Raw genomic sequence first — 19379 nt, 5'->3', positions numbered from 1 at the left:
GAACTACCAACTTTCTGCCTTCTTTTACACTATATTGTTTAAATCATTTATTCTTGAATATCTGACTACACACATCTCGTCCTTGATTAGTCTAACAGTGTGGAAAGTTGACTGTTTTGCTCATGACCAAGAGAAGCAGCTCTCTTGAGGGGTGAAAGGAGAATCCACACACTGGAACTGTGTTCTCATGTGGCCGTTTGCCAGCTCTGTGACCTGTGGCAACCACTGAGCCCCCTGAGCCCCTCATTTGTTGAACGGGATGAGTAGGAGGCTGCCCGGGGGCACCCGCGTGGGGCTCCTAGACTTCTGTTCGCAGCAGGTGCTCAGTGACAGCATGCAGGGCTCCGGGGCCTTCATGCACCAACTCTCTTCGCAGGCACTGAGCCCGCGGATGGGTAGGGTGACCGCCCCCAATTTCCGGGTGAGGAAACGCAGCCCAGAGAGCCGCGACGACCTGAGCACCACGCGGAGCACATCACGCAGTACAAGAGGGGTCCTGAACCCCAGCCTTCTGCACCCCGCCTCCCAGGGCTTTGCTTGCCTGGCGCCTTCTCACAGGACTACTGTTTCCTCAACAGTGCTCTGTAACTTCCCTTTATATGGAATCTTTTCCGTATATCGAGTCATTTCATTCTAAGCACTGAACTAGGCCTAGAACACTACTGCACATTTGTACGTACTGCCTACTACACATACATTCTCTACAGGAACACATGGTCTGAGCTATCAGAGCCGAACGTGTGTTTACGCTGTGTCTGCTCGAGGCCAGCAAGTCCAGCCCTTGGCACATCAAATATGAAAATGTGCTACAACCTCCAAAAGACACAAGAGCAAATTGCGCAGCAGCTCTTTCCCGGGATGACCGGCAGCCAGCGACAGCGCAGAGCTTCAGCGCTCGGCGCAAGTGCACACCACGCCCGGCTCCGCGAACACCCCGCCTGCCTCCCTGCCGGCGCCCAGAGTCCTGCATCCGTGGAGCTCGGCTTTCGCTTCTGTCCCGGGCTGACTCTCGGCAGACTTTGGCACTTGAGGGGCTTCTCTCCTCACTGAGCCCTGGGGCGGGAGGGCAACAGGAACACAGGGAAGATGGGGACGCGGAGACAGGGTCCCCGAGAACGTCCGCTGGGTGGGAGGAGTGGCTGTGCGGTCTGTGCTGCTTCTCTCCCCGACTGGGAGCCCCGGAGTCCTTCCAAGGCTCCCACCGGCCATTTCCATAAGGGGAACAGAAACACCCGCCCAGCAGATCTCCAAAGGACTCGGCATGGCAAATCTTAACTCACTGTGCAATTGCCCAGATTAAAAGAATGAACAAAGAGAACCCTAAAGAAAACAAGCAAGTCTATCAGACTCTGAATTCTCCTTATGGGCAAATTATCTCGGTCGGGAAATCAACTAAGGGAACTGTTAGGGGCAAAATCCGAGGTCAGTAAGGAAGATGGCTCCTAGGGTTTGGATCTGAAGTGTCCCGGGGCTCCCCGAGCAAGGCGCGGCTCCCAGCTCGGCGCTAGTGGGAAGTGGGGCTCACAGGAGGTCATAGGTCACTGGGGGATCGTGAAGGGCTGTGGGACTGCTTCTTCCTCCTTCTCTCTCTATTTCATCCTGGCAACGGGGGGACCTCAATACCCTGGGTCTTTACTAAAGTAGAGGAGAGCTAACTCCATGGAGAAATGCACACGCAGGATGTGGGAAGGTAAGCAGGAGTCCCTATCTCCTTTTTTTAAAATTTCTGTTCACAGTTGTATCCTCGGGACTTACATGAACTGCTCACACCTAGTAGTTGCTCAATAAATGTTCGCAGAATAACTACTAAGTCATAATAGTACTTAGCATTTTACTAAGCACCTACTAGATAGTTACTTCTTTCTTCAGGGCTCATCCATTCCTCGCAATGACCACTTGCTGAGCTGCATTTATCACCCCCATTTCACAGATGAGGAAGCCGAGGGTCCATGAGATAAAGCACCCTCCCAGCTAGAAAGTGGCAGGGCCAGGACTGCTACCTAGAAATTCCTGACTTCAGGGTTAGCCTCCGTGCTGGCTCGATGCCCGTATCGCTTCCCTCTCCATAATGGGACACAGGGACGAGGAAGGGACTTGAGGTGGTGAGACATTGCCCTGGCAGGTGTCACATCAGGGTGAGAAGCTCTCCCTTTCCAGACGAGCCAAGGCATCCTGCTCTGTCCCATTCTGCCAACAGCCCAACTCCAGACTTGCCGCGAACTTGGCGGCTTAAAGCAAGGCATCTGTCCCTCCCACAGTCCTGGAGACGGATCTGGACCTGAAGAGCCCCAGGACCACAGCCAGGTGGTATGCTCCTGCCTGATGTTTCTGCTCTGCTGGTGGCCCCGTGTCCCGTGGCCTGGCTGCACCCTCCAGCCTGCCTGGGGCGGCCTGGCTTCTCCTCTGCGTGTCTCCCACCGCCTGTCTCCCTCAGGCCCATCTAGATAACCTGGGGCCATCTCCCCGCCAACACCCTTCATCACCCCTGTGTAGCTCCCGGAGCTGCCTGTACACAGCACCAGGCTTTTATCGGGAATCACTGACATAGTTCCTTCTCCTCCTGCCTGAAAAAGACCCCTCTTCACTGTCACCTGGGCCCTGCTTTCTCCTGTACCACCAGCTCGTGGATGGAACTGGCAGCAGAGCCGGGAGGAGGCTGACCAGGCACAGTCCCCGACTTATGTCACATCTGTGACCTGCCCTGCACACAGCCTGATCACCTTTAAGTCCGGGTTTGGACCAAATGCCCAGAGAGGGCCCAGATTTGACCAGAGCCACTCAGAAAGTCCTGGCTTTACTCAGCAGACTTTCAGGAGATCCCTGCTGTGTTAACCTTTTGTTCTGGCTCCTGGAGACAGAGAGACAAACAAATCTCTCAATGTCATTCCTGAATCAGAGAGAGAGAAAGTTGCTCATATGTTTCTGAACACGCACAGCTAGTGTGAAAATATGGCAGAGAGGAGAGGCTGGCAGCTTGCAGGGAGAGTAATGCAGCCTACAGGGACTGGAAAGGGTCCAATCCCAGAGATCCCAAGGGGAAGGTGGCACCTGGCCTGGGTAGGTTCACTGGGAAGGAGGGACAACCCGGGCAGAGGATGGAGCTCGGAGCTGAAAGCTGGGGTGTCCGAGAGAGTGAGATTAGTAGAGGTCTCGTGTGTAGCACTGGGCTCTGTGTCTGGTGAGCCGCGTGTCACTGGGTCCTCCAGATGTTCCCCCGATTGCCATCACACCCCCATTTCCAAGACGGCAACACAGGCCTCTGCCATGCAGGAACTTGCCTGAGATCACACAGCTACCCAGACTCCCAGTGGGCTGCCCGCTTCTTTCCTTCCACCCAGAACTCATGATCTTGTCACCCTTATGGTCCCGCTCCATGCATTCTGGTCCTCACCCTCCCCCCTTAGTGTCCACTGCTCCCCCAGCTCCAGGAGCAGGAGAGTTCTCACACTCCTGTTCCGGGTGACTGGTCATGTGCGGGTAGGAGCCACCTGGATGGCTGCATTAAGGTGGAGCACTCTGGGATCTGTTAGCAATGTCTGCCTCAGACACTAGGTGAAGAAGTAGCAGGGACAGCTTGTTATCGATTCGCTAAGCCTGGCTTTGTGGCTTCAAGAAAGAATCCCATTTACCTCTGGGCTTTTGGAACAAAATCTCCCACCCCTGACTGACCTTCATTGCATAGTAAGGAAGCAGAGGTATTTTAGCAAAGAAAGGTGACTTGGGAGTCACAGAAGGACAGCTTTGCAGTACACTTGGGCCCTGATTTTGGAAGGTTCCCCAGGTCATCTAGGCCGAGTCCCTTTCTCCAGGTGTGGGGACTTTCTGACCCTACTTATGAAGAGCTTCTCCCCAACCCATCTTGCGCAGTCCCAGCACAGAAAGCCACTGGCCTGTCCCCTTCTAATGGGCAGCGGCCTGAAGGAGAAGGACAATACTCCCAGCCTTCCTCCTGCCCGCGCCCTGCCCACGTCCCCGGGGCCATTTTTCCAAGGCAGGGGGAGCCTCGGAGAAAGCTGGCCTCGCTCTCGGCACATCCTGGGCCTTCCCACGTCTGGTTCCATACCCCAAGTGGCAAACCAGCACACAGCATCAAAAAAAAAAAATTCTAACAAGACATTAATAGATAAATAAAAATAGCTTCCACCAGAAACGGTGAGGAGTCACGCAACAAAATGATTTCTTTCTGTGCGCGTAAACTCATGAATAATCAAACACACAGTTCCCAAATGAGCTGAGCGCCGCGCTTGTCAGCCTCCTCCCGGTCTCCTCCTGGAAGGTCACCTCAAGCCTTGGCAGCCGGCGGCTCTGCCCCTCGGGCTGGCGCCCTCGTGCCCCCTCCCAGGACCCCACCCCCTCCACAGGGGGCAGGAGTTGATTCCCAGGCACTATGGAGACAGACGCGCATCGTGTCTGAGTGGAAGTCGGCCAGGCCAGGGCTCCGGAATCACCAGGCAGGAAGGGGAGCTCGATAAAGCTTTGGGAAGGGGGGTCCCCAGGCCGTGGCTTTGTGAGCTGAACCAGAGCCCTGGCTTCGAGTTTTTTGCTGTCACGTTTTAACCCAGCAGCTGCCTTGAGAAGCGAGTTGATCGTCTCTGCCTTTCTTCTTCTTCCTCTAAAAATTATTTTTTTTTAAATTTTTTTATTTTCCCTCATGTGTTCAGGGAGGAAACAGTGACAGGGACAAGTGACAGCTCGCTAATTATTCCCTTACTGCCACTGCTGTTCTGGCTTTGGACGCGCTGCTCATTTCTCCCGTCTTCGCACTGAATAATGCATGGGTCCCTATCTGTATTCACGCGGCACCTCGGGGACTGCAGCCTAACTAGCTGATAACTGATTCAGTTTGTAAGCAGGGCCGCTGGGAGTTGCAAGGAAAAGTAGCCAAGAACAAATTTAACACTCTTCCCTGTTTCTTGGGAACATCAAGGACAGGTTGGGCGGAGAGGGGACAGAGGCGCACACCGGTCCTGGGTGGGCACTGACCCCAAGGAAGAAGGAAGGAGGGACTCTGGCCGTGACTGAAGGAGTGGCTAGAAGGGGCGACGGTAATGGCAGAGGCAACAACGAACAGCACGGCAAAGTGAGCGGGAGGCTCGCAACAGCAACACATGGCCCAGTGACGGGCTGTGGTCAGAAGTGCCTTCTCCCTTGATTTTGGCACTGGGTGAATGCGATGGATTATAGGGTTACATGACTGAAGATGGCTACAAGGTAGCCGAGCAACGTCACCTCCTGGGATCGCCTTCCCATGTGCCCGTCTTTGACCACGACACGGTGCCCAACTGTGCGCGCCTACCGTTGTCCCACAGACGGCACGCGTATCACTTTTAGAAGCCCTGGGGGCGGGACGCTGGTGCATGTATCAGTTAGCTAAGCCTGGTAACAATGTGCTGTGTGCTACGGTAGTTGACCATACCACCGATTTATATTTTTTGCTCAGAGACAGCCTTGCATTGATCTCACCTGTGCCAAGCTGGCTTAGCTGCGGGCTGCAGGTCTGTACCAGTTCCGCCCCATGAGTCTCACGAGGGCCAGGTTGCAGAGCGGGGGAGGAAATTTCCTCCTTCCACCTACAGGGCAGCTGCTAAGGGCCTAGTGGCCAAGTCCAACATCAAGAGCTGGGGAAGTAGCTCTGCCCACCGGGGTGCAGAGCAGGCTGGAAATTCTCACACTGCTACAGGGTGAACCATTAGAGACCAGGAAGGGGGATGTGGAACAATCCCTTTCAGGAATCAGCACCCCTCACGCCACTACCAAAAAGAAATGTGACTTTTGCAAAGCGACTTGTACCCTTTGATCTCAGGATCGTGCTGTTCGTTAGAAGATGCCCGCTCCAAATAAGTGCTCATGATGTTCAGAATGGCAAATCCATCCCAATGTCTAGTGCCAAACACTATTCTAAGTGCTTTTCATACTTAGACTCATTTTCCTCTTCTAATATCCTCACACGAGGTAGACACTGTTACTATCCCTGATTCATAGATGACAAAACAGGTACAGAGAGGGAAGGTAATTTTCCTGAGGCCGCATAACTTAGTGCTCAAGCCAGGGTTTGGACCCCAGCTTTCGTGCAGAGCAGGTTCTGGCCCACTATGGCTGACACTGGATTGTAACGCACGTGTCTGAATTTGGGGTGTGGATGCACATTTCAGATACCAGAGGGCAGCTGGCTTTGAGAAACAGACTTGGGCAGAGTGCGGCAGTGCCAGGGCTGGGGCTGAGCAGCCTCTGAGGTTCTGCACATGCTGGAGAAGGGTCACCCTCACTCTCCGTCCTGTGCCTACTCGGCCAGAGCCTTTGCCCTCTGCCTGAGTCACCGGAGATCACAATGTACACTCTAGCTCGGGGCAATGAGTGACACCTTCTGGAACCAGGCTTCCGCGGGAAGCACAGGCCACTGCCATGCACAGGGCTTTCTGCCGCCAAGGGCTGCCCTGGCTCCGTGGAGACTGGAGCCACCACGATCTTCTCCTCGCCCTCCTTCCTGCGAAGGTCCAGGCTGACACGTAGCAGCCACCAAGCAGCCTCTTCCTCTAGGAACGAGCACAAGCCAGGGCTGTAGCTCAGGGCTGCTGTGCCTGCCTGGCAAGCACAAGGTCCCGAGTTCGATCCTAGGTACAAAGCAGAGGACAAGCACGAGTGTGGGTAACACTTGGCCATATTATCACAGTTAGTATCATTATTACTATTACTACTGTTATGTTTTTGATGCAACCTAGGGCCTGTGCGTGCTGGGACGCTAGGAAGTTCTCCCCCTGAGCTGCACCCCGGCCCACGAGATCAGTGGTCTGTCACGACATCCGCTCTGATAACGAGGACTCCGACTGCCGTCCCGAGGCGCCACGTGCCCACACGGCGTTGCTTGCTGGAGTCTTGCTTGTGTGCGGCACGTGGAAGGTGTTCAGTGACTTGAATGAAGGAATGGGTCCAGCTGAACGAGTGCCAGACACCCGAGAAGCCGGTGTGGAGAGGAGAGGATCACCGCAGCAAGGACCACTCCTCTTCTCCGCCCACTTGCCGAGCACCCGCCGTGCGCCACGCCCTGAGCCAAGGCCTCTGCCGTGTGTCTGCGATAGTCGATCTTGGTCAACTGAACCGGCTTCAGAGGTGCTGGGGCCTCTAAAATAGTCCGCGGCGTGTCTGGCTGGTCACGAGGGTGCAGCATGGGGACTCTGTATCTGTCCCTGCCCGCTTCCTCTCTGCCTTTTCCCTTGCTCTCTGCTTCCTGGCTGCCGTGACGTGAGTGGCTCTCCTCTACCAGGCCCTTCCACCCTGATGCTCCTTCCCCGGGGACAGCCGACCATGGACGGAACCCCCCGAACCATGGGCCAAAATAAGCCTCTCCTCCCTCAGGTTGTGGGTGTCAGATATTGTGTCCCAGCGACAGAAAGGTGACTAATAATGGTTCGGTAAACACCTCACGCAACGTCAGGCAGTGCAGCATCAAGCAGGATGAGGGTAGGGACAAGGCAAAGCCGGCTGTGAGCAGTGAGATGCATCACCCTCCACAGGCACCTGTCCCGCGTCAGCCCTGGGCTGACCCCACAAAGATCCCCAGGGTGCGTTCGAGACCAGCCCGGGTTCCACCGCTGTGCCCACTGATCAGATGAGAATGCAGGCTCTCATGTCACACTGTAGGGCAGCGGGGCCAGGGGACAGCATCCGTGTCACAGCTGGTGGGGTCCCTTGAGGCCTCCAGAGAGGCTGGCCACGGGCCAAGGAGGCAGGGGAGCTCAGGGTCCCCGCAGCTGTCACCTGCCTGGGCGTGTGCCTGTACCCAGCCGCCCAGTGCTGTCCGCTGGGGGACACCGGGCTCCCTGTAGGAGGCGCATGTCACAGCGGTGGCTGGGGCAGCAGGCAGGCCATTGGCAGGAGGTGTAAAATAGCAGCATGGCATCTTCAAGGTGGCAGGGGCTTGTGCCGAAGGCCCCAAGACAGGGAGACTCAGGGAGAAGCCACCGCAGCGCTGTGGCTCCCATCTATTTCTCTGCGAGGGGAGGGAGGAGACTGGGATGGGAGGACAGTGCCGCCCCAGGGTGCCCTGCGCGGCCCCACACTCCGTGCCCCTCACATGCCTTCCTGCGCTCACCGTTCTGCCCTCAAAACTTTCTTGGCTGACGTCCCTTGTACCTCGGCTGTGGTACTTTCAGCAAAATTCTCCACCTGGGAAATACAGAGTATACAGTAGGCGCACAGTATATGCCTACTGGATCCACATGCCCACCCTTAAGTATTATTCTGCTCAGCTCCCTTCTCAGGACTCTGAGAGACTTCCAGGTCCCGCAGGAGGGGTCCCCTCTTCTTCTAAGTTGTGCAGCCCACCCCTACTCTACCAGATAAGCGGCAGACGCGTCTAATCAATCACAGCACCATTCCCCTCTGCGCTCTGGCGCCTGCAGGCAGCCACGAGCAATCTGCTGGAGTTGGCGTCAAGACGGTGCCCTCATGGGTCCTCTCTGCAGTGTCACCAACTGCAGGCTGCAGACCAAGGGCCCCCCGAAGCCAGTGTCTGTGGCTGCCGTGGCCATCGGCTTGGGAGGCTCCTCAGGACATGGTGATGGACTTTACTGCAGCCTGGCCCATGCTGGGTGCTGGAAATCAGAGGGGTGCAGGAGTCTGGGAGCAGGGAGATGGGCCGGGCTGTGCGGGCAGAGAGGATGGCACACGGAGGCCACCTGGGCCCAAGGCTCCTCCAGATGCTGCTTCCCAGCCTCGGCCCAGACAGGACAGCCAAGGCCTGGGGCCACCACGGGCTCAGACTGTTTCAGAGAAAACGTGGCCAGGGGATGGCCCACGGCAGGGATGCAGGGGTGAGAATAAGAGACCCGCAGCCCAGGTGGCAGGAGAGGGGGGCCCGGTGCCCACCCCACCCCGAGCCTCAGAGCGCGGCGCATGACGGAGTGAGTCCTATCCCTCCGGATGGGCGCGAGATGACCAAGGGGAGGCGCAGTGGTGTCAGGGGTGGGGATGGTCGCTAACATTGTGCTGGCATCACACTGCTCGCAGGGATCCTCGGGGAGGGAGGAGAAAGTGTTGAAGGAGATCCCGGGACAGGGCAGAGACCAGCAGGTGCCACGCTGCTCCCCTGGGGATGGCCGTGCCTCGCCAGACCCAGGAGACAGAAGCCCACTGCTCCGGTCTCTTCATCTAGGGGGTCCCGAAAGCCACGACCTGCATTGCTTGGGAAACAAAGTGGCCAGGCCCCCAGTGTAACAGTCAGTTATTGCTTCAAAACAAACAGCCCCAAAGTCAGTGGCTTCCATTGACGCTAACTTTTCCTTTTCTCCTTCCCTCCTTTTCTCCTTTTTCCCTTTTCCATGCCTCTCTCTCTCTCTTTTCTTTTAGTACTGAGGATTGAACCCAGGACCTTTGCACTGAACTGCATCCCCAGCTTTTCTTTATTTTTTTAAATTCTGAGACATGGTCTATGTCACTAAGTTGCCCAGGCTAGCCTTGAACTTGAGACCCTCCTGCCTCAGCCTCCCAGAGAGCCGGGACTACCTGCCTGGACTCCCCTTCACCGCCTGCTGACAGTGCCTTGCCGACCCGCTGTTGTCTGGGTCTGGCTTCTGCATCTGCAACTCAGCCACAGGCCCTGGGCATCCCCAGGAGCGTCTGGGGTGGCCCCGCCCCACGCCTCTGGCATCCGCTCTGGCCCAGCAGCCTGGACAACAGTGGTGAGGAGGCCAGGAAGTGCAGCGCACCCGCGGATGTGAGGAGCCGCAGATGCGTGCCCAGCTGCTTCCTCCATGGCTCCGCGGGGCACCTGGAGGGTGCCGATGGCCTCGCCTGGCTCTGGACGAGGAATGGGGAGCAGCGGGCCACAGCCAAGTGCCCGCACGCCCCCCCTCCCTGGCTGTGGTGACTCCTGCCGTCCAGGCGGGGCTGGGGTCCACCTGTCCCGCGGTCCAGGCCGGGCCCAGCTCCGCTTGGCTCAGGCCCCGTCCTCGGAGCATCTCTGCAGGGCGCCCAGGCCACCTGGAAACGAGCCAGGGAGTGAGGCCCCCGTCTGTGTTCAGTGGCAACCCCCTAGGGCAGGAGGGAGCACCTCCCTGGCTGTGGTGACTCCTGCCGTCCAGGCGGGGCTGGGGTCCACCTGTCCCGCGGTCCAGGCCGGGCCCAGCTCCGCTTGGCTCAGGCCCCGTCCTCGGAGCATCTCTGCAGGGCGCCCAGGCCACCTGGAAACGAGCCAGGGAGTGAGGCCCCCGTCTGTGTTCAGTGGCAACCCCCTAGGGCAGGAGGGAGCAGCGAGCAGAACCGTGCTATTTACAAGCTTTCAAATGGGTTATTGGATCATAAACTGAAATCGCAGGCTGTAACCAGATCGGCAAGGACCAGACTCAATAAGGTGCGAAGGGAGCGGGGGTTCAAAGTCCCTCCAGAAGCTTGTTAAAGCCTCGCCTGCCTCTCTAGGTCCTGTTCTTGGCGTCTCATTGCTCCCGGCAAGGGACCCGGCCCGCCTGGCTCTCCATTCACCTGGGCCTCATGAGCAGCGGAGGAGGCCAAGGCCATCAGCCCGTGTCCCCGAGATTCCCTCGCCTGGAGAGGCGTGGGGCCGGGACACGCACCCAGCCTCCCGGAGGTGGACCAAGGCCTCCGTGTGCGGGCTCTGCTGGCTGTGCAGGGCCTGACACTGCCCACAGAGCTCTCCGAGTCCTCTCTGACCCGGAGCTCGGCGCACCAGCATGGGGCCCACCCGAAGGAGCCCTCGGCTCTCGGTGGCCGTACTCTGCCTGTTCCTACTCACCGCAGGCCGGCAGGAAGCTCCTGGGCCGGGTGACCGAGGACCCCGAAACTCAGACTTTCCCATGGGCATCTGCGGGAGGAAGGCAGCCGTGGGAGCCGTTGGATGGCCACGGAGCTCCTCGGGCCGGGCCTCAGGGACAGGCCGGCTTCTCCTGAGCTAACTCCACCGCCCTCTCGCGTCAGTGCAGGAAGGCTTTAGGAGCCGGCCGCCACGTCACCTCGAAGATGGGTCAGTCACCAGTGCCTCCGCCCGCAAGTGGTCAGAGCTGGGATTTGAACCCTGGGCCACCTGATTCTGGAACTCGTGCTCCAGCTTTGGAAGAACAACTGAGGTCCCAGGCACAGCTGGTTCTGCTGGTGGAGGCTGACCAGGTCATTTCTGAGCTTGAAACTGGGTCCCCAGGCCGAAGCCACCTGCCGGGAGCCTGGATCTGGAGGCTGAGATCAGACACAGTGAGGCAGGGCAGCTACAAGTTGAGGACTCGGGATCCAGTCCAGGGCCTCCCCGCTCCAGCCCTGAGCCCCTTGTTCTGCAGAAAGCTCCAGCTCCTTGTTCTTGAAAACGGAGATGATCACACTCAGGCCTTTCCTGTAGGGCGAGAGCAAAGGCAGAGCCCACACACTGCGGATACTCCGCGAGGGCCCACTGAGTGCCGAATGCTCCCCCGGACACTGGCCTGTGTCGCTTCCCTAGTCCCAGCCAGGTCTCATTTTAGAAAGGAGGGAAGCAAGAGAGCGGGCTGGCGTCGGGCTGGCGCCAGGCAGACTTGCTCCTGCCTCTTGGTTGAATGAGGTCACACAGCGAAAGCTCACGGGAGAAGCCATGAGGCCGTGTGCCTTTGGGATCGGGGTATTATGTGCAAAGGGAGGCCCCTGGTTCACAAAAGCAATATGAAAGAGCACCATCTGATGTTCTAGGAAGTGGGCTTCCAGGTGGGCTGTGTGAGCGCCGAGGTGTACGCTCTGTAGCATGGACCAGGACCCCAGGCCAGCCCTGCTTTCGGGAACTTCCTCTCCAGTCAAAGCAGCACATGAATGCACTTTCAGGATGCAGGGCCTTTGCACGTGCCTTCGTGAAGCTCAACTCTTTCTCTCCCCTTTGGACTACCAGCAAACGCCGAGAGCATGAAATAATAAAGCAATTCCTCCCTGACCTTTCTTTCTCTACAACACAGTTTTCTGCTTCCTGAGGTGGTGGGAAGTACAGCTCATGTGCTCCAGACTGAGCTGTCACCCCGGCTGCCCTGGCAGGTCTGAGTGTCTGTCTCCCCAAGAACTCCTGGAAGGAAGGGACAGGGACACGTTCACCTGATCACAACGTGCTGACCGAGAAGACTGACACGCCCACCGATGAAGCCGTCTGTCCCTCTGACCTCCGCTCATGTCCCCTAGGCAGCCAACGGGTCCCGAAGCCCAGGCCTGCAGGGCGGGGCTCCTGCATCACCTGGGAAAAGGCTGCTAGGAGATGCCTCAGTTTCCCCACCTGTCAGTGAGCAGGGTCAGGACCGCTGGCCCCCACGGGCATCGTGTGGCTGCGGGCTTTTCTCCCCTCAGTCCTCCCGGTTCCCCCGACAGAGGGTCTGGGCCTGGGCCCCGTGAGGCATCCTGTACGCACACCCTCCCCTGCCCAGCCCTCATGCCCAGCAGCTTCTAGAGACCTCCCTGGCTCCGCGCTCTGGAACCCACCTTGTCCCTCAAGCCCTGCTCCCCCACCCCTCCCCATGCCGCCTCCGAGCCCCGCCTTCCTCTCCCCCGGATCCACGGCACACTCAGCACGCACCCCATCCCGGTCACCCTGCCAGGCCCCTTCCTGCTGTCCCCAGGTGTGGAGCTCCGTCCTTCCTGTGCACGAGTGTGGCCCGGCCCGCACCCCCCACACCCTGCTGTCTCGGCTGCTCGTGCTCCGCTGACCTCTGCTCTCCGATTGGCACTGCCCTGGTGAGGCCCCACGTGCTTGCCACCCTCAGGGCTCCAGCTGCCTGGAGAACTTCCTGCCCCAGCGCAGCCAGGCTTCAGCCCCAGTGGGGAGGCAGTAATCTGAGAGGTGCGGAGGGCTGCTATAGTCTGCTGGGAGGGTGAGCGCAGCCCCAGGGCTCCGGGTGGGATCCCCACGGGAGGAACCAAGAGGTGGGAATTCAGCCGGACTGCAGTGTCTGGAGGTGGGGGCTCTGCGGTGATTAGGGTCGGACAAGCTCATCGGGTGGAATCCTGGTGGCTTTGTGAGAAGAGGCAGGGACCAGACAGTCGACACCTGCTGTCTTGCTGTGTGGTTCCCTGAGCCACTCTGCCACCAGAGAGGCGGATGGCATGAGCTGTCTGTGGTTTCAGCCTCTGTCTCAGGCAGCTGCCCCACACTGTGACCAAACACCCAAGAGGAACAACTTAGAGCAGGAAAGGTCTGACTTGAGTCGCGGTTTCCAAAGTCACAGTCCATGGCCACTTGGTACACGACGGTGGGAGTGGGTGGCTCAGTAGGGCCCCTTAACCTCACGGTGGCTGGAAAAGACAGAGAGGAAGAGGACGGGGTCTCACAGCTCCCTCCAAGGGCGCAGCTCCAGTGACCTATCTGCCACCAGGCCCCGTATACTCCTAGAGTGTCCACCACCTCTCGGTAGGGCCTCACGGAGGCCCAGGCCTTGGACACCTGGGCCTTTGGGCACTTTCCAGATCCAAATATGGCAACCTTAAGGCTGTGGGCTAAATGAACCTCTTTTCTTCCTAGAGTTCCCGACGTCAAAACAAGCCCTTACAGTACCGAAAGACACACAGAAGCCTTCAAGGGACTCCCCGATTAGCGCCACGCCCCTACCATGTCCGGCCAAGGCTCCTCTTCCCAATCTCCACAGCCCTGTCCCTGTTCCCGATGGGCATGGCCCGGGTGGGCTTTCTGCACAGTGGTCTCTGTCCCTGGGGCACAAGTCAGGTAGAGGCGAGCTGAGCTTCCCAGGCCCCCTCCCACCCTGTCCTGTCTCCAGCTTTCTGCCCTGTGCCTGGAAAGATGAGGCAATCCGCTCTCAGTTCTGGGAGATGGGCTACTGTCCATGGCCTGCGTTGGCTGCTCGCGTCTCAATTTCACCACCTGGGAAGGGCCCAGGGTGTCACATCCTTGGGGTGCCCGCAGGAGATCTTGAGTGGGGAAGGGTGCTCCTGAGTCTGGGAGGGACCCCTGGTGCCAGGACAGCTGTGCCAGCCCGTGTGAGTGATGATCTTTCGGTGAGAGCTGGCAGCCGGGGGTTAGGTCCCCAGGTCCTTGGCAGGGTTTGGAGAAGGATGTGCTCAGTGGGACCTGCCAAGGGGACCGGGCCTGGTCACTGTGTCCTGGCTGTGGCATTCGGAGGGGATACTAGGGGCTGCCTGAGACTTGGAGAAGAAACTGCAGAGGTTATGGTTAAGGTGGGCCCCACAGAGACCTTCCTTGAGAACTGGGGCTTTTCCAAGGGGTCTCAAAAGCTGGACTTTGTATGCCCAGGGAGAACTCTCTCCAGGTCCCGGCCATTTGAGGAACCCGCGTATGTCCTCATGTGCAGCTGGGGCTACACATATGGGGTCATCTTCTTATTGTCACGGACAGACAGGGCAGTGTCCCCTCCTGAGCTGGGAGAAGCCGGGGCAGAGGAACTGGTGCCTGCTGGGGACGGAGGGCAGAGAGGGGAATCAGAGCCCGCATGGGCAGCAGCCCACCTGGGGCGGGGCCGGGGGAATCACGGGCACCCTGTAAAGCGGTGATGCTTTTACTGCGGTATAACGCACACGACAGAACAGCTATCGCCCCGTCGTCAAGTGTGTCAGAGCAGGAGGGGCGCTGAGCGCATGTGACTTTGTCGTGCCAGCGCCTCCACCGCCCATTCACAGAACTCGTGAAACAGTAGCTCTAAGTCCCTCGGACCCCCATTCCCACTATTTCTGTGAGTTTGACTCTTCTGAGCACCGGGGTGTAGGTGGAACCATGAAGCAATTTGTCCTTTTGTGACCTTTCCTCCCAGCACCATCATGTCCTCAACTTTCACCCATACTGTAGCGTGGTCAGAATTCCTGTCCTTTTCAAGGCTGGATAGTATTCCACGGCATGGATATGCCACTGCTTGTCCACTGATTCGTATGCTGTTACCACACCTTTCACCTATGACACTTAGGCAGGAGCCTGGAACTTTAGAAGGGATGTTAACGTTCACTGTGAGAAGGTAATGACACATGGGAAGGGCTCCAGCATTAGACGTGTTTAAATCTTGCCATTAACCCTTCCTGGCTGTGCAAACTCAGGTGAGTGGTTTGGCCTCTCTGAGCTTTCCTCATCTCTAAGAAAAGGGAGAAAAGTGGGGTGTGGCTGTGCATACCTGTAATTCCAGCTACTCGGGAGGCTTAAGAGGAGAGTTGCAAGTTTGTGGCCAGGCTGGGCAACTCAGCAAGACCTTGTTTCAAAATAAAAGCTAAAAAGGGTGGAAAGGTAGCTCAGTGGTAGTGTCCCTGGGTTCAACTCCCAGGGCTACTAAGAGGAAAAAGAGGAAGGGGGGCATCATTTTCATCACATTGATCTGAAGTTCTGAGTCCCAGGGGCAGGGTCTGGCACAGAGCAGGCACTCGGGAATGTTCTGGGCAGGTCCACTCGTTTGTGCTCCTGCCCAGGACTGCCCTGTGCAGTTACACATGTTGTCCACTGTGCAAGAGCATCCGGTCTGGGTCCTCAATTTACCCCTCTGAATCCAGGGCCCAGCTCCTGCCCAGAGGGAGTTCTTTGTCACCTATGTGCTAGTGTGTCCTGCACACCCAATAAATGAGGAGTAAAAAGACACGGAGGGGATCATCAACCAGTCTAAGGCCACACAGCCATCCTGAGACCCCTTGGGGTTGAGTGCCTGGCTCCAGGCCCAAAGAAGAGAGAAAAATATGCATCCACGAGCCTGGAGCAAAGGAGAACCTGGCCGCTGCCCTTCAGCCCCCTCCCTCCCGCTCTCCCATTAAGAAGCAGAAATCGGAAGGGAAAAAAAACCCACAGCGGTCCATTCACAGTTGGGCTCCACTGCGGGGGTGGCCTCAGCTCGGCCTGACACAGCTCGTGCTGTGGACGGTGCCCCCCACACCCCCCCAATCCCTGCCGTCCCTGGACTGCTTTGCAGACAGCCGGCCCACCAGACTTATTTAGTCTGAGTTTGGTGACCCCGTGACTGGTGGCGGGAGCGCTCAGGTTTCCAGGCCCTCCCGCTACAGTCGCTGGGCCCTCCACCCGCGCCGGGCGTCTTACACAAACACTCACCTTCAGGCCCACTTCCTGCCACGCCGGCTGCGGAGTCATCAGCCACTGGCTCCCGGGAGGCAGCGAGGTTGAGGGCTCACTACGTGGCCCGGGCTGGGGTCCCACGGGCCCCTCACCCCCTCACACCCCACACTCAGCTGGCTCGCGGTGTTCCCATCTCCCCAGCCTCAATCCCTTGGGCCCCAAGGACTGGCCGGTGGGATTCAAGGAAAGAAAACAGTCGTACATCTCACAGCGTCTCTCCAGCAGTGCACACATGCTAGGTCACTACGTCTTGGGTGGGGAAATGAGGCCCCACAGAGGCAGAGGAACAGGCCCGAGTCCTCCAGGTGACAAAGGCAGGCACTGAACTCGGACCTCAGGGCTGGGGACGGGCACGCCATCCAGCTCTGAGGCCATTGTTTCAGCCGCTGTGCCTTCTCCATTCTGGGTTCTGGAGGTGAGAGGACATCGGGCCTCTGGAGGCTGGCCTGCCGTATGTAGCATCTTGCTGGGTGACGTGTGGGGCACTCATTGCACCCTGGGGACTTTGATGCTACCCAGGTCGAGCGTGCTTAGCAGCTCTGGGAAGGAACCGAGGGGCTGGGTCCACTCTGCTGCCCTCACCACACTCCTGGCGCGGTGTGGAGCCCCGTCCTGCTGCTGGCTCGCGCGGTGGAGGGCAGTGTCACGTGTGCTCCTCAGCTCGCAGTCAGGACACCGAAGCCGAGTGGGCCGGAGTCAGCAAGCTTGTGCAGGGAGCCATCAGAGGCCCAGCCTCCCGCTTCTGGGTCATCCCTGGCGGGGGGCGGGAGGCTGGAGGTCACGGCTCTTTCACAGCTCCTGTATCACTTTTATTATCACGGACGTGAACAACGCCTACACAACACATCAGCACCAAACACTGCGACTCACACTGGTACCCATTAAGCTTCCCTCTCCCCCGCTCCACGCACACACCAGGGCCAGGTTTCCTGGACGGCTTGATGTGTATTCTTGCAGATTTCCTCCCCTTTATCAAGTGCTCGTATGTATGCAGGCACAATTTTACGTGTGGCCTCCTAAGCCTTACGTATTTCCTTTTTTTTTCCGGCTCTGGGGATCGAACTCAGGACCTTGTGCTTGCGAAGCAGGCAGGCATGGTGCCACTGAGCTACACCCCCCGGCCCCCTTACATATTTTCAATAATTGATTTTTAAGAGTCAATAACAAATGCATTGCCTTTGTGACGGGGAAAAGGATACAGATATTAAAACTTGAAACAGAATCACATTGAGAAACATCCCCAGGTTAAGCGCTCTGAAGTTGCCAAATCAAAGTTCTACTCAGGAAAGTTCCGCACCAGCGAAGCCGGATTCCCTGCAGGGCTGCTGGGATCCGGCGGGCTGTTGTATTTGGCTGGAGGCAGGGAGGAGAGGACGCCTCCAATTCCCAGCAGCTCCGTGGACACCCCCTCCCCACATGTGCATTGTGCTGGGCTTGTCGACTCAGCAAAATAGGCCGCGGCTCCTGACTGCTCGGATTGGAAGGAGATTGCCTACCAGCCAATTAATTCTGATTTAATTGCTCCGGCTCTACAACTCGGGCCTGAACAGCTAATCTGGTGGAGGGTGGTGAGACTGGCAGATGCTGCCCTACCCACTCTAGGGAGATGCTGAGAGAGATAGGAAAACAATGGTTCTCCGAAGGACCCTTGGGTGTTTTAGGGGAAATGCTCCCTAGGACTACAGGGGATTGTAGTGGGGCCCAAGATGTGGGCCCCAGGACTACTCCAAGAGAGCAGCCGGAGGGCTGGGTCGACACAGTTCTCACTGTAGTTCTCACTGAAGGCTGCTGCTGCTCCCCTCTCCACCCCACCGTCAGCCGCCTGAGGTCTGGTGTAGAGCACAGTGTTTGATTTCGCAGACACAGCATCCCTTCCTAGCCGTCTTCGGCCTGCCGCAGCTCAGGAAGGCTCTTGAGAATTACAAGACAGGAAAGGGAAATGAGTCCCGGAGAGAGGGCTTGGTGGACCTGGGGTAGCGGCTGGCTCCGCTGCCCTTCGGCTTTGCTCCCTCGGAGACACCCTTCCCCGGTGCTGGCCGTTCTCACCGAGGGAGGCCTTCCGGGAAGTGGGAGGAGGCTCAGTTGACACTTTCTTCTGTGATGGCTCCGCATGAAGCAGACCGTGGGCCTGGAGGCTGATTCATCGAGTGCCTGTTCTCTCCTCCCTCTGTGCCTGGGGGGGAACGCGGAAGTGGCTGTCCTGGGGATCAGAGGCTCCGACCCTGAAGAGGAACATGATATGTATCTAATCTCTGACCTTCCAAGGAGGAGAATCTCATCGAGGATTCCAGTGCAGCGGGGAGGCCACTCACCCCGGCCTCACCAGCCTCCATCCGCACCTCGGGTCACTCCTGGCTGCTACAGATGCTCTCCAGGGTGGTGGCCAACAGGACGGGGGCCACCGGGAGCGGGCAAGAGGGAACCCAGACAAGAGCCAGGGAGGCAGGATGGGAAAGGGCCGGAAGGGAAGTTATAGGCAGGGACAGCAGTCCACCAGAAGTTCAGGAGGGAGCTGGAGAAGGAAAAACGGCAAGGCAGAAATAAAGGCTAAAAAGAAACTAAACAGGGCCCGGGATTTAGCTCAGTGGTGCCACCCACCTGCATCGCAAGCGCAAGGTCCCGAGTTCGATCCCCAGTACCCCCCCAAAAAAAGAAAGAAAGAAAGAAGAAACTAAATAGAGCTTGAAACAAAGCCAAGGAGGAAACAAAGGGTAAGGAAAAAAAGCAGGCAGAAGGAGAGGCAGCAGCACAAACATGAGGGAGAAGGCCGAGGAAGCTTCTAGAATGTCACCTGCTCTTCCTGGGGGCGAGCTGGGCAAACAGCAGGGCCACAGGCTCGCCCTGGTCTCTCAGCCCAGCCCTAGTATCCACCTGCTCCCAGGAGCCTTTGGGGCAGGCAGCCCGGCCTACTTCTGTGTCCCCAGCACCGCCTACCCTGATTGGCCAGTCCGAAGGGCGGCGGAGTTGCGCCACGCCCACCCGTCTTCACTGGGCAGGGAAGGCAGAAGCCCCAGAGTCCAGGGCCTCCCGGAGTGTTCGCAGCCGCCCCAAGTGCTCCCTCCCCCGCCTTCCCCACCACCTAGAAAGCTGTCCAAGTGGAACAGCCTGCAGCTATTACAATAAACACCTCAGCCGCAACCTGTCTCTCATTTGCATATTAGCAGCCTTAATTCTGATGAAATATGCAAATGTATGCAAAATGAAATTCATCTCATAATGACACAAGGCGATTAAACAATTTTTATGCTTAAATATTCTGTTTAATGAAATCAAACAGACCTGCGCGTGTGACAAATTCTCCACAGCATGGAGAAATTGGGATATATGTACGCCTGTGTGCTATATACGTACATAGGCA

General features: G+C 57.9%; 1 long non-coding RNA gene across 1 annotated transcript; it reads right to left on the bottom strand.

Moving 5' to 3' along the window:
• Window positions 1-16796: 16796 nt before the first annotated feature.
• LOC104848021 lies at window positions 16797-18638 on the bottom strand. Its single transcript, XR_776285.3, has 3 exons — window positions 18334-18638; window positions 18068-18243; window positions 16797-17932 (listed from the first exon to the last, which is right to left on the bottom strand). It is a non-coding gene; the product is annotated as an uncharacterized LOC104848021 (long non-coding RNA).
• Window positions 18639-19379: the final 741 nt, after the last annotated feature.

The sequence above is a fragment of the Fukomys damarensis genome, unplaced genomic scaffold, assembly GCF_012274545.1.
Source record: "Fukomys damarensis isolate Sample0158 unplaced genomic scaffold, DMR_v1.0_HiC HiC_scaffold_12, whole genome shotgun sequence".
NCBI classification, from domain to species: Eukaryota; Metazoa; Chordata; class Mammalia; order Rodentia; family Bathyergidae; genus Fukomys; species Fukomys damarensis.
Note: the sequence above shows the minus strand (reverse complement) of the source record. Positions and strands in the feature narration are given on the sequence as shown.